Here is a 14,192-nt window from a genome sequence, read left to right as displayed (position 1 = left end):
AGAAGCTGGTGCCTGGAGCCGGCCCTGTAGCCAAGATGGTCAGGGATGCAGACCCATGCTCTGGGTGTCTCTAAACCTCTGACTGCCAGATGCTGGGACTGGATGACAGGCGATGGATCACTTGATAATTGCCCTGCTCTGTGAATTCCCCTTGAAGCATCTGGCATTGGCCACTGTCAGAAGACAGGATACTGGGCTCGATGCACAATTGGTCTGACCTAGTATGGTCATTCTTATGTTTTTATGAGTGCTTTATTCTGAATTAGCTTACTCCAGTAGAATCAATCCATCAGGAAGAGCTATTCAGAAATAACTCCCAGTGTAGGCAAGCTCTAACCTTGTACTCATGTGCAGAGGAAAATAAACATTGTAATTCTCCCCCAGACCTCCTCCTCCCCCAATTTTTATCCAATTTTAATTTTATAAATCTTAAATCAATCTCTTATTTCTGTTTGAGGGAATTTCACGATCAGGTTACTTAATACTTGTATAGAAAATTCATATACATTAATAGCAAAGTAAAAAGGGTTCCTTTAATGCTAAAATGAATGGGGACTGAAGTTCTCCATTTGCTTACAGAAAAGGCATTCCTATTGTCAATGCTGTGCAGTTTTCCTCACTTCACCCCATCAGCTGATTCAGCTCTGCACAGACTTCTGCTATACATCCTATGGAATTAACCAATGACAACTTCATGAAAACAGAATAAAATGTCTTGAGGTACAAGAATACAGAAGAAAAGCAAAAGATGTACCAATATTCAAAATAAGAAAGAAGAGTTATTCTGCTAATTTACTGATGCATAAATTTTCTCCAGAAAAATACTAGAACAGAGTTTACCAAATTTCTAAATTGGTAGAGGATAACAGTGCAGGTGGTTGAATAATGGGGAAATGATTTCAGAAAAAATAAATACTTTTAAAGTTGTTTCTGTTTTGCAGGGTTCAAAATAGGTGTATTTTCTCACTTTTGTTAAACTTTTCACATTTTTAGAATAAATATTTCTGCAAAGTTTTCTGTGTCACATTTTGATCAGAAATGGAAATTTTCAGTAATGTTGATTTTTTTGGAGAAAATTTTCATTTTTAAAAAGATACCAATTTAAGTATCTCCCAGGCAGCCTCTGCGTTCACAGGTACGGCCGGTCACACCTTTAACTGGCTCCACAGGCTGGATGTGGGCATAAGAAATAAAAGAACCAACCCTTCCCCGTAGTTGTACCATTAGGGGGGAAAAAGTGTCCTACCAAAATTACAGCTGGCACAGACAATTTCAAGTTTGTTTTCATCTACACTTAGCCATAAGGTTTCAGTTGCTCTTCAGGCTTATCTATGTGAGTTATTTCAGACTAGCTATTCCTGATTAACTTTTCTGATAATTCTTCCATTGCAAAACAAGAAATACCCATCATAATGGTCCATCTCTGAAAAATGTGAGTGACAAATAGGACTAGACAAATCACAGATTTTTTCAGTTCATTGGCAATTTCAACACATTTAAAAATTTTATTTCAGGTTGGACCAAAAATTAAAGTTTTCAAAAATTTTGGCAAGTTGAAAGGTCAAATAAAATTTTGTTTCGGGTCAAAGGAAATATTTTGTTTGGTCAAAATTGAAACATTTCATTTTTGACCATTTATAAACTTCTTTGAATGTTTTAAAAATAAAATTAAAGGAAATGTTGAAGCAAAAAGTAGTTTCAAACCCAAAACCCAGAATGTTTCATTTTAAATGTTTTGCTTTTTTTGAAATCCCCCCCCCTCCCCCAAATGAACGCTTTGGTGAAAACCACCACAAGTTCACAAAGCATTTCAGTGTCACTAAATCTGCCTATTTTGCTGAAGAAAAGTCTCGGCCAAAAAATTTCACCCAGCTTTACTGACAAATACTAAAAAACTTATTAGACTAGATTCTCTGGCGCTGTATCTAGCCATCTCCTACATCTTCCAGCTCACGCACAGCACCAACGGATATTGGGAGGAAGGTGTAGGAGGCAGCTCTACCAAGGGGGCTTTACTCCTGCTGGGGACTTCCACATCCTCGGGTTATCCCAATTAATAGAACCACATCATCAGGGAGTATCAGAATTAACTAAACTCCACAGAGCAACAAGGTATTGAGATTAATCAAAGATAATATTTATTATTAATATTTGTATTAAGATTTACAGCAAATCATGTCATGCTATACAACTTTCAATAATTTTCCTGACAGTAATTCTTAAATATTAATATTGAGGAAGCACCAATAGTCTAACTAGGTGACTGGGTATCCCAAGAGACTGGTAATAAGATAAGGACTAAACCACTTTGCACATTCTGTACATTTTGCATGCCTTCAGAGCCCTTTAGAATGATGGAAAATTATTTTCCACATTTTATAGATAGGTAAACTGAAGCACAAATAAATGAAGTGACTTCCATAAGGTCACCCAGCTTGTCAAGAATAAAACTCAAAGTCTTCACAGCAAACTCCCTTCTCCAACCACTAAGCGATCAGGCTTCCTTCAGTGTTGCTGCCCCCATTTTGTATAACTGGTATAGTAACAAAGTAAAGCACAATTTTAGAATACCTACTGTTTTGCCTAGATCTCCCTTTTTGCTCCAGCATTTCACGCACCCAGCCTCTACTCTTTCAAATCCTTTTGAAGCACTAACTTGTCTTGATAAAAGTTGTTATCATCCATTCACATTACTCAAAAAGGAGATGAAAGGGAGGATAGAGAAGGAGAAAATAATGATACCACTGCAAGTCAGAACCTCTGAATTTTCCAGTGCATTTTAGGTCGTCTGTCTCATAAACTCCTTAGGACAAGGACTGTATCTTATTCTATGTCTGACACAGCAGTGAGACACTATTGGCCCTTAATAAATTAATCATAATTTTCAACAGAGTAAAAGAAAAATCACATCTTGGGTATTCTGACAGTCAGGTAACATTCACTATAGGTTTCAAATATCATATTTACTGCAATTCTTCATTATAAGTGACTGAAAATTTACTACGCTCAGTAGTTTAATTTACATTTGCTCCAGAAGTAGTTATAAATCAATACATTGGACATAAACATCCCTTTCTTAGACAATTATATAACAATTTTATAGTTTTACACTTGTTAAATGAGTATTATTGGAGTATATGCATCAGAGGGTATCCATGATGAGACAATACGTGCAAAATAAGGCCATCTCTGAGGGCTTCTCTTCCTTGCAGAATTAACTCAGGCTCTTACTGGAGTGTTGCCCCTAACCCTTCTCCTACACAAACCCTTCTGACCTGAGTGCGGCAGTGCTTTGCACCCAAGCTAGCTGGCCCATCCAGGGGAGTAGGCTAAAGCCTAGGTGTTGCTTATATTCACCCACTTCACACTACGAATGCAGGCTAAACCACTCAAGTGCGCATAGTTCTCCAGGGCCTTCCCACAATTCCCCTGGTGTGTCCAGAAGGACAGATGAGTTCTCCTGCAATTCAGTGGGAAAGAATCAGAGTGGCTCAGCTTACTGCAGTTCTAAAAGCCATGGGTTATGACTCCAGAAGCCCTAGCCCCTCACATGAGCATGTGTACAGGGCCAGTGAGGATGCAGTTGATTGGCCACTCTTGACTCTGGCTTTGCAGTGTGGCCAGTCACATGCAAGTGCCGATCATCCACAGAAACGCTGTAGTGCAGACGCACCCAGATACAAAAAAGAGTAAAGTTAGCTCTAACCTTAGCCCTGATGAAAGCTAAGATGGCTCCAATGTAATAAATAAATCATCAGAATTAAGGAGCATGGTAATTTAAAAAAAAGCTTTCATAACTTTAATTGGATTTCAAGTATTTCTCTAAAATATTGGACAGCTGACCTGCTACCTGATCAGCTATGCGTGAGCTGGAAGATGTAAGAGATGGCTAGATACAGCGCCAGAGAATCTAGTCTAGTAAGTTTTGAAAATCTTTCCTGTATTTTCAAAACCATTTTTAACAAAGATATACAGAAAGCAGAGATTTGTACATTTTCATAGAGGGGACTTTTTCTCAGAATCAGATGAGGCTCTCAAAACTGTAAAAAGTTAATGTTACATGCAAACCAAGAACAATTTTATGCAGCCAAGGGAGGGCAATTCCATCTTAGCTGATTTTCCATAGTGAGATTCAACACAAAGAACACATTTCAGCCTCAGCTTGTTATCCTAGACCCTTGTCAGAGTGTGAGGGAAATTAAAAGAAAACTTTACAGACTCACAATATCTATTTGGTGTCAAGGGACAACAGACTAGCAAGAGTGCTATCTATACATTCTCTCTGTAAAAGCCAATGTTGTTGTCAAATACAACAATGATAAACCTCAAGACATTCTGCATTTTTCTCACTTCCATGATACTAAAGAGCTACACTCTTAGTATGAATATTTCTATTATATTTCTAACATATTTAAAGAAGTGGCTGATAACTGCATTTTAAGTCTTTGCCACAAGCTCTCCAAGCTGCCTCCAAAGAAGATTTTAAATAATTTAAACATCCGACCACCTGAAGAAGAAGATTCAAGGTCTATGCAGTGCAGTTATTTTGCTGTTTCCCCAAGTAGTTTAAGGCTTATTTCAAATACAGATGAAGAATATTTTCCTCCTGAATAATAAAGCTGAATTAAATATGAAAAAGACATAAATTGTACATTTTTTTCATTATAAATCTTCATCACATTGTGTAAAAAAGTCACAGCTTTAGATATCCTCCTGGCCAGCTCTTAGAGGCTATGCTCCATCCTCATCATCCTTAACTTCTTAGTAGCTCCTCACACCATCAACCACTCCCTAAATTCTTGAAACCCTTTCCTCCATTAATTTATAAGGCTCCATCCTCTCATGGTTCTGCTCCTACCCCTTGATTGCTTCTTCAGAGTCTTGTTTGGTGGACCCTCCCCTTTCCCACCCCGTTTCCGAGGGTGCCCCTGAGGACTTATCCTTGGACTCCTGCTCTAGTGTGTCTGCATATTATCCCTAGGTCCTTTTTATCCAGGTGACGTCTAATGCCATCTTTAAGATGTCAATTCAAAAATGTAGCCCTGCAGGGAAGACCCATGTCCCTCAATCCAGTCCTGCATCTTGGCCTTCCCCTTTCCCACATTTGTTTGCTCCCTTCTGTTTATTTAAGGCCTTTCAACATTTCCCCCTAATCTCCCAGATCATCAAGCCATCAACCCCTACTTTCACTCTGCCACTGATGACAGCTTTGATCACTTTACTGCTCACTTCTCCCCTCAAACACTTCTATGTTTTCTCCCATGATGCCCTCTATGCATGAACAAAGTCACCCCAACAAAATTTGTAAAGCCCTTAACTGTTATTTCTGCCACGGTGCTTACAAATCACTACTTTCTGGTACTGATTAGAGAATTGGAGAGCTATGTCTTCTGCTATTCTGCTCTACTCAGTTCACTTTGTTACCTCATCCTCTCACCAGCCCCACACCATTTCTCAGTCTATTCACCTGTTTATGTCCTGCTGCAGACTGTCAGCATTCTGGGGCATGGATTGTCTTTTTTGCTACTTGTCTGTACAGTGCTCAGCACAATGGCATTCGGAGCCTCAATCAGGGTTCCTAGGCACTGCCATAATACGAATAATAAACAACACTAAACACGTGGGGTTATTTTTCTATGCATAAAAGAAATTAGCTCCATTTTAAATAAGCTTCTAGACTGAAAAAAAGGAAGTTTATTCACTTCGTTGCAACTGGAATTCTTCAAGATGTGTGGTCCCTATCTGTATTCCACTGTGGATATGTACATGCTCCATGCATCTAAGACTGAGAATTCTTGAAGGTATTGTCCATTGGTTTGCACCTGTGTCTCTGTCCTCCTCATCCTGTACACCAAGAATAAGAGGTGGGGCCAGGCAGACCAACCTCTCCAGTTCCTTCTCTACTGCAAATCCAGTCATGATCTGAGGCAGAGGGGAAGGAGGGTGGGTAGTGGAATATAGAGAGGAACCACACATCTCAAAGAACTCCAGTTACAGCAACAAGGTAAGTAACTTCTCTTTCTTCTTCGAGTGCTAGTTCCCAGGTGTATTCCACTGTGGGTGACTGACAAGCAGTACTCAGAGACATGGTCAGTGTGAGGATAAAGGTGATATAGCTTCTTGGAGAACCACTGTCCCAAAGGATGTATCAGCAGTGCACCCTGAACCAAGGCATAATGTCTCCTGAATAGGTCAATGGAGCTCCATGTAGCAAATATCAAGCAGGGGCATCTCTTGACGTGATGCTATTGAGGCTGCTTGTGCCCTTGTAGAGTGAGACCTTACTCCATGTGGGGGAAGAAGCTGTGCCAACTCACAGAGTAGGACACAGCCAGAGATCCACTTGGAGAATGTCAGCGAGAAAACAGCTTGACCTTGGACTCGTTCTGCTATGGCAACAAATAGTCTAGGTGACTTCCTTATCTGTTTTGTTCTCTGCAGATGAAATGCCAATGCTCACTGCATGACGAGGGAATGAAGTCTTTGCTTTCACTAGAGGCAGGGGACTTGGAGAACAACATAGGTAAGTGAATTGACTGGCTTCTGTGAATTTCTGAAACTGTGCTGGGAACATAGATGTAATTAGACCTTATTGTTATGGAATATTGTGTACGGTGGATCAGCCATTAAGGCCTCAAGCTCACCTAGCCTTCTGGCTGAGGTGAGGGCAATGAGGAAGATGATCTTCATTGACAAGTGAAGCATGGAACACATAACTAATGAGTCAAAGGGTGGCTTAGTTAGCGCCAAAAATACTAAATTAAGATCGCAGTGAGAGGTTGGTTTCTTTACCAGCAGAAAGAGTCTGAGCATTCCTTTCAAGAACCTGACTGTTAATAAGTAGGTAAAAATTGAGGAACTGTCCATTGGCAGGTGACACATGTTAACTGCAGGCTGATAGATGCATTCACCAGGGCTTAGATTCAGCTGGAGCCATCTGGAGCAGAGCTCCGGTAAATATTTTCAAACCTGTGGGAGCCCCGGTGCCTCCCATGGGGCTGAAAGCCCAAGCCCCAGTGCACCCTGTGGCGCAGAAGCCCTGAGCCTCAGTGCCTCCCACAGGGCAGAAGCTCCAAGCCCTAGGGCATCCCATGGGGATGGAGCCTTGGCACCCCCTCACCCCCATGGGGCTAAAGCCCCAAGACCTTCCACCCCACAGCTGAAGCCCAGAGCCCGAAATAGGGAGGGCGTGGGGGGTGTGTGCTTGGAAATCTCTGAGAATTTAAGCCCTGCATACACCTTTCCCTCTTCATAAGGTCAAGAAAGTTGGCCTCCTTATCTGTGGGGTTAGTGCTTGGGTGTTGTTGTCTGGAACTTTCCATGGCCACCTGGACTATCCAGGAGTTCAAGGCAGGATAAGTGAACAAAAAATCTGCTCCCTTAGCCAGGACAAAGTACTGCTTCTCTGCACTCTTGGGTTATAGACACAGGTAGCTGGCATGTGCCATACAGCCCTTGCCAGTTCTGATATGGCTTCATTTACTGGGACTGCAACCAGACCAGAGAGATATCCTGTAGGATATCCAGGAGCTTACATTGAGGGTCCTTGACCTCCTCTAAGGAGATCTGGAGCTATTCTGCCACTCTCAGTAACAGTTCTTCAAATTTTCTATTATTGTCCAGGGGAGATAGAGAAGATGAAGCAATCGTCTCATTGGGTAACAGAGTCAATATCCGCATCAGGGCTCAAGGGGTTCACACTAGCCCCTTGGAGGAGAGAATTGGTAACAGTCCTTGTTGGAATAGACAGATTCCAGGTAATGTGCATAATGGTACCAAATGCCCCAATAAGGTCAGTATGAGGGGTTGAAGGAGGTTGGAGTGATCCCCAAAGCACTAGGGCCCACCAGTCCCGAGGAGGAAGACCTTGTCTGTGTGGCTGAGGCTGGTTCCAGGAGATTCTTAATCCCCTGTCTGGGCTGAATTCCCTGGGTTGAGGGGAAGCTGGTTAAATCCAACTGTCCTGGAGATCAAAAGGTCAGATCCTGATCCTTTGGCAGTGCCTAGTGGATGGGATGAGGGTTAGACTTTTTCCAGAGTCCTGGACTCCTGCAGGCATTTGTATCTTCCTGGTGAGGGTCGATCCTGATAACAAGGGAAATAGTGGGACCAAGAGGACGAAGATATCATCTGGAGTGGTATAAGTCATCACCACCTTTGGAGGTTGCATCTTGTCACTCAGCACCACACCTGCCACATTCTTCTGGGAAAACAGCAGCAAATTCTGTACTTAGCAGAGATATGAGCTTCTCCGAGGCAATAGAGGCAGCACTGGGGTCATCACTGACAAAAAAAGGAGCAGAGCCACTGTAGGAGACACAGTTTTTGAAGCCTAGTATCCTGGGCATACCTAAGTACCATACTGAGAGACCCAGAGGGTTCTCCAGAGTGGAATTTGTAACACTATCTAACTGAGTAACTATTATAGACTAACGAACAATAATATAACTTGAATATTTACAGGGGAAGAGAAGGATCAGCTCTGGACACTGGAGGATTCTGACTCAGGCCATGCAGCAATAAGAAGGAACTGGAGAAGCAGTCAGTTCACCCTGCCACTTACACTGTCGGTGCAGCACAGGAGAGCAGGGGCACAGATGCAGACAAATGGACCCCACTTGCAAGAACTCTCCAGTCTCAGGTGCATGGAGCGCATGGTTACCCACAGGGGAATACACACAGAGACCCGCACCCAAAGAAGAAACAAAACATTTCTATAGATCTGTACTGTGAAATGAAGCTCTCATTGTTATTGACATACAAGATTCTGAGGCACATCAGCAACAGGAAATAGAGCGTCTCTGTAATGCAGATCAGACACAGAAGGCAATTTTGAGAACCAGGAATGGGAGCAAAAGCTCAAATGAGTTCTCAGAAAATAAGGGGATGAAAAGGTTGGAGGTGGCTGTATTTCAGCTGCTATCATGGAACATAAACCTAGAAAGGTACTTTTTGGTTACTACATTTTCAACCCATCCTTGATTCACATGGATTGAGAAGTTCAGCAAAACAATTTCCCCCCATTTTGACATCTTAATTTAGATGCAGATAGATAAGACATAGAGATGCTGATAAGATCAAAAAGGGAAATCATTTGCCAATTGTTCCTGACATGAGCAGTCAAATCCATGTTTGTGGTACAGTTAGATATGAATTTTTTTTAAGCAAAGTGGGAAAGAGTTCATGGTCTGCTCTCATTTTATACTGGGGCTTTCAGCATGCCCATCTTTAGAGGTACCAGTATCTATTCTAACTATTGACAAAGAAACACCTACATACAACATAAAATGAACTAGATTTAAAAAATAGCTATTTTTACATTTTATATCAGATCTGGAACCAAAAACCATAAGGGCCAGTTTAGATCTGAGGATCTGAATCTAATGAACACACCAATCCTGAAACTGAGGAGGGAATGGATTAGTGGTCCTAGTTTGAGTCTACCTATAGTTAGAACATTTGGTCCATTTTCTTAGTTCCCTGAGGTTTGTGTATTTCATGTATTTTACTGTATGCTGCATTGATGACACTCTTAAAGCCATTGCTATTTTGGATTCTGAAAATGTTTAAAATAGTTTCACTGTTCCTTAAGAGTAAGGTAGTCAGATATATACTGTGATGCTGGCAGACCAGGCTATAGGCCTGAGCCGAGCACTTACAAAATCATTGCTGGAAACCAGTTTCTTTTACTTATGTGTTAGTATGGTTAAGATGGGTATTGGATTTATAACAATGTGTTTACACTTTATGAAATGGTTGTAAATTGCTGCCTGCATTAATCTCAAATTATATTTTTATCACCTGCTGTAAGGTAATATTTAAGTTTTTGCTTTCTAACTGTAAAAAAAGGTGTGCTCTGAAACTGTGAACCCAGTCAGGAGGGATTCTCCTGCCCACCAAGAAGGCCAATCAAAACTAAGTGGGCCATTGTGGGCCATTGCAATACAAAGACTTTGTTAATTGCCCCTTATACTCATGAAGAGGCTATATGCAAAAGGATTCATCCCATCACCTTGAACTGTGGAAGAAGGAAATAAAAATAGCTGGCAATCTTTTGTTGTTTGGACTCTCACAGGAGCTATGAAACAGAACCAGAGAGCCCCAGGATCAGCCTTGGTTAGCCCTAAAAGACATTCAGCACTGACAAATTACTACAACTCTGTCACCTTTTGGAACCATAGACTTTTACTCATGTGTGTATATATGCTTGCTTGAACCTAATAATAACTCTCATTTCTTTTCTTAGTTAATAAATCTTATGCTCAAATAAATTTGTTAGTCTCTAAGGTGCTTCAGATACTCCTCGTTCTTTTTGCTGATACAGACTAACATGGCTACTGCTCTGAAATCTTAGATAATTTACTACAGGATTGGCTACAAGTGTTGTCTTTGGTATGAGAACGAAGGTACAAATTGACCTGGAGTATGTGACCGGTCTCTTGGGATTGGGAGCAACCTGAATATTTTGTCATCTTTGGTGTATAGCAACGATCACTAAATCCAGCTTGCCTGGGTGACAATATCGACTGGAATGTCCAAGGGGACTGTCTGTGACTCCATGGTTAGACTGTTATAGTGCTTTAGGAGTTCACACTTGTTACTGGGTTGGTGAAATCTAATTATAGAACATACAGCCAGTTTGGGATCTCTGCCCTGCTTCTTGGCAGTCTGTCCTGAGGTTGGCACTCATGGCTGTGAGCCACTCCAGACAGCATGACACATACGATCAATATTGTGAATATTTTTCCACCTGGTGACAACATTCTGCTTATGCGTACTTCTCAAAACTCACAAGTAGGCTATTAAAGCAAAGGTTTGTGTGACTCAAACCTGTTTATTCTTTCAATGCGTTTAATGGTCAAAAAGTGACAGCATGAAACATTTAACTTCTCTTTCTGATGACACAGAAAAGCAGCAATGCAAATTACCCCAAAGTACCTCACTGAAATGTCTCGACCCTGACTTGCAGCAACCACCTGTAAGCGTGTCCATGCCGAGGTCCGTCTACCAAGTCCGATTAGATAATATAATGTGGATGCATCTACTGTGAACTAGACTGAGAGCGGCAACTGATTGAAGATGGGATGCTGACAATGTCTGTAGGTCACTAGTGAGCTGGGCTGGCCAGCCTCAAAGCAGCAGCCTAAAGACACTATCTCCCATTATTAATCCTCTGAACAAGTCTCCCAAGAATTTTCATTTGCTGATGTTAGTGACGGTGCCATTGACAAGTATAAATACAACACATATTTGGAAAAGACAGTTTTACATAAATATCAATATTGTTCCTTTTCCCCGCGACTTTTGGTACGGTAAATTTGGGATGTAGGGGTGTGGGAGTGTATATGTGTGTGGGGGTTTGGTGGAAAATAGAGATAAAGCACCTGATCACATAAGAAAAGTTACACGATGCTGCCTATTCTTGGTTAGACCCTTTCTGGCATGGTACTATGAATCAACAGACACTTTTACTTCCACACTTACATAGATCCACTATGAAAGAAATCCCAGGGCTCTGTTTCATCTCTCTTGCCTTACAATATTTATATGCTGCCACTTGGACAGAGAATAGAGGTGATGGATTAACTACTAATAAATCAGATGGCAAAGAACACAAAATACCATTAATCTAAAGAGGCAGCATTAAGAATTCTGATACATAACAGCCTTTTCCTGTTTTTCAATAAAAGTGTTTCTCTTTCCCAATGGTGACTATCTTTCCCCTGTGCCCTGCACCTTAAGGACACCCTGGATGGCAATGGCTTAAGTTACATCATATTGAAAAATGCATTTATGGTTTGCTAGAAACAAAGATGAATAATATTCTTCAATTTGGAGAGAGGGCACAAGGTTCTACCAGTATCTTTTTACTAAGACTGTTGAAGTGGGAGTTCTTGCAGTCCTTAGTTTCTTGCTACAAGCCTAAAAATCCCAGAAATAAAACAGCAACAAAAATGTAGTACTTTTGGTCCAGTCACATCCTCCTTTGACAGCATTCCCACTTCCCTGACATCTATTTTCTGATGGCAGGATGCAGACATCTACAACTTCCACAAGGAATCTAGGCGTCAGTACATCCCTCATTATAATTTGCAAACCATCTGGCAACTATTACTGAATTAGCATACCATAATAATTATAACAATTTTTAGAATGTTATAATTCTGTTCTGATGAACCCCCCAAAATTAAGGAAGTTAAAAAATAAATAGGAAATATGGGCGATGATTTGATTCCTGATTCCAAAAAAGGATGAGACCATCACTTTGCGTTCGTGCCTTGTTGACTAACCTTGTGATCTTATTGTCATGACCACCCCTCCAAAAACCCAATGTACCTTTTGTGAATTTCAGCACAGGAAAAAAATAACATTGTGTTCTCTACTACAGTTTAGTAGCTGAATACAAAACATGACATTGAGCAGGCTGGCTCACTGGTCTGTACCTAAACCATGTGATCAGTTGTGCAATTGTTTAAAAAAAAAAAAGGCAGGGTGACATTAGCATGGAAAGAAGTTCACACAACTACTGGGAAATAAATAAATTACTAAAAAAAAATTCTAAAAACAATCAAAAGTTCCTGGCTTGTAATAACCTTGTATTTTGTATGATTACTTTAAAAAAATAGGAGTAGAGATCTATTTCCTTTGAGTTAGCAGCCCCTGCAATGAGTAATTTTAGTGCATCAAACGTGAATAAAGGAAGTAAGGCCATAGCCAAAAAGTATCTATAATACAATAACAGAAGCAGTACTCAAGGTAGATTTAGTGGCACTGCCATACAAAAACAAACCAACCAACCAACCCTAAGGGGTTTTGCCAGGTGTGTGGCCTGTGACTAAAGAAAATGAAGCAAATCTCTCACACACACTATACTGTACGTACTTATGTTCCTACTCTCTGGGCACCTCACCCTGTTGGGAACTCAATACTGCCATTATCATGCCACACACAATTACACTTTCAGCAAAGAATCATCATCAGTTTGCCATCTTGTCACACACTATGGCTCTCTCAGGGTACAAGTCGTGTATGATCACATTCTTTACTCTTCTAAAGCCATGTCTTCACTACAAAATTATGTCGACTTAACTTACATCATCATACAGCCACCACAGTTATTAAACCGCTTGTTTGTGTACACAGTTGGCTCCTTATGTCAGCACTGCGCATTCTCACCAGGAGCACTTGTATCCATTGTATTGTCAGTGTGGGGCACTGTGGGATGGCTCCTGAAAGCCAATAACAGTCAATGTCATAACACAGTGTCTACATTGACACTGCATCAACCTAATTACATCGACCATGACTCTACTAAATCAGTGTAGAGAGGCACTTACATCCGCGGGAGCCAAATTTAAGTGAAGACACTTCCACAGCTAGATCGACACAAGGCAGCTTATGTTAACCTAACTATGTAGTGTAGCCCAGGCCTACGTGTCTCAGCCCTAGTGCATTAAATTAACTCTTCCACTGGAGGCAGACAGGCTGCATCACCACATACCATTCTCAATATGAGTCCTGGCAGCAGCCTGCAGAACCCCACATACCAACCTCAACCATTTAAAGCTGGTTGAACTAGAGGCAGCTATGGGCTCGGACTTCTCTGCCACTGCATTTGCCCTGGCATAGTAGATTATGCAGCACCATTATCATGTTGAATCCAGAGACAAAGAATCCAGTGTCATGGCATGACTCCACCTCTTCCCGTCTCCTCACATCTATGAGAAGGAGCGCAGTTTCATTAGCCACGTGAGCTTACATTTATAATAGCACAGAAATTAGAAATGGAAGAGACCAAGTAGGTCAAGTTACCTGTTCTTCCTGAGAGAGCAGGATTGTTCCATTCAGGATACTAGAGAGGCATTACTTATGGCTCCATAGATAAGACCGAGTTGAGTTTTGCACTTAAAAGCAAGGATTCAGCCTCTTTGTCTCGTGTGACGAATAAACTGTATCCTCCCCTCAATTACATTACTGAGACAGTTTTCTGAGCATTTAGAAGTGAATCAGTGAGTTTACACATTAAAATCAAATCCATTTTTAAAATTAATCCAGAAAACAGAAACACCTGCTTAAACTTTAAGCACACGAGTAGTAACACTAATGTTAAGCATATGCTTAAATGCCTTGCTGAATTGGGCCTAAATCTCCAGCACACACACACACACACACACACACACACACACACACAC

At 41.1% G+C, this 14,192-nt stretch overlaps 1 long non-coding RNA gene across 1 annotated transcript; it reads left to right on the top strand.

Annotated features, from left to right (window-relative positions):
• Nucleotides 1-6,344: 6,344 nt before the first annotated feature.
• Nucleotides 6,345-9,919, top strand: LOC117878625. Its single transcript, XR_004646030.1, has 3 exons — nucleotides 6,345-6,523; nucleotides 7,624-7,757; nucleotides 8,464-9,919. It is a non-coding gene; the product is annotated as an uncharacterized LOC117878625 (long non-coding RNA).
• Nucleotides 9,920-14,192: the final 4,273 nt, after the last annotated feature.

Source organism: Trachemys scripta, chromosome 5 (assembly GCF_013100865.1).
Source record: "Trachemys scripta elegans isolate TJP31775 chromosome 5, CAS_Tse_1.0, whole genome shotgun sequence".
NCBI lineage: Eukaryota > Metazoa > Chordata > Testudines > Emydidae > Trachemys > Trachemys scripta.
The sequence above is the reverse complement of the archived record's forward strand: the minus strand, read 5'-3'. Positions and strand labels throughout refer to the sequence as shown.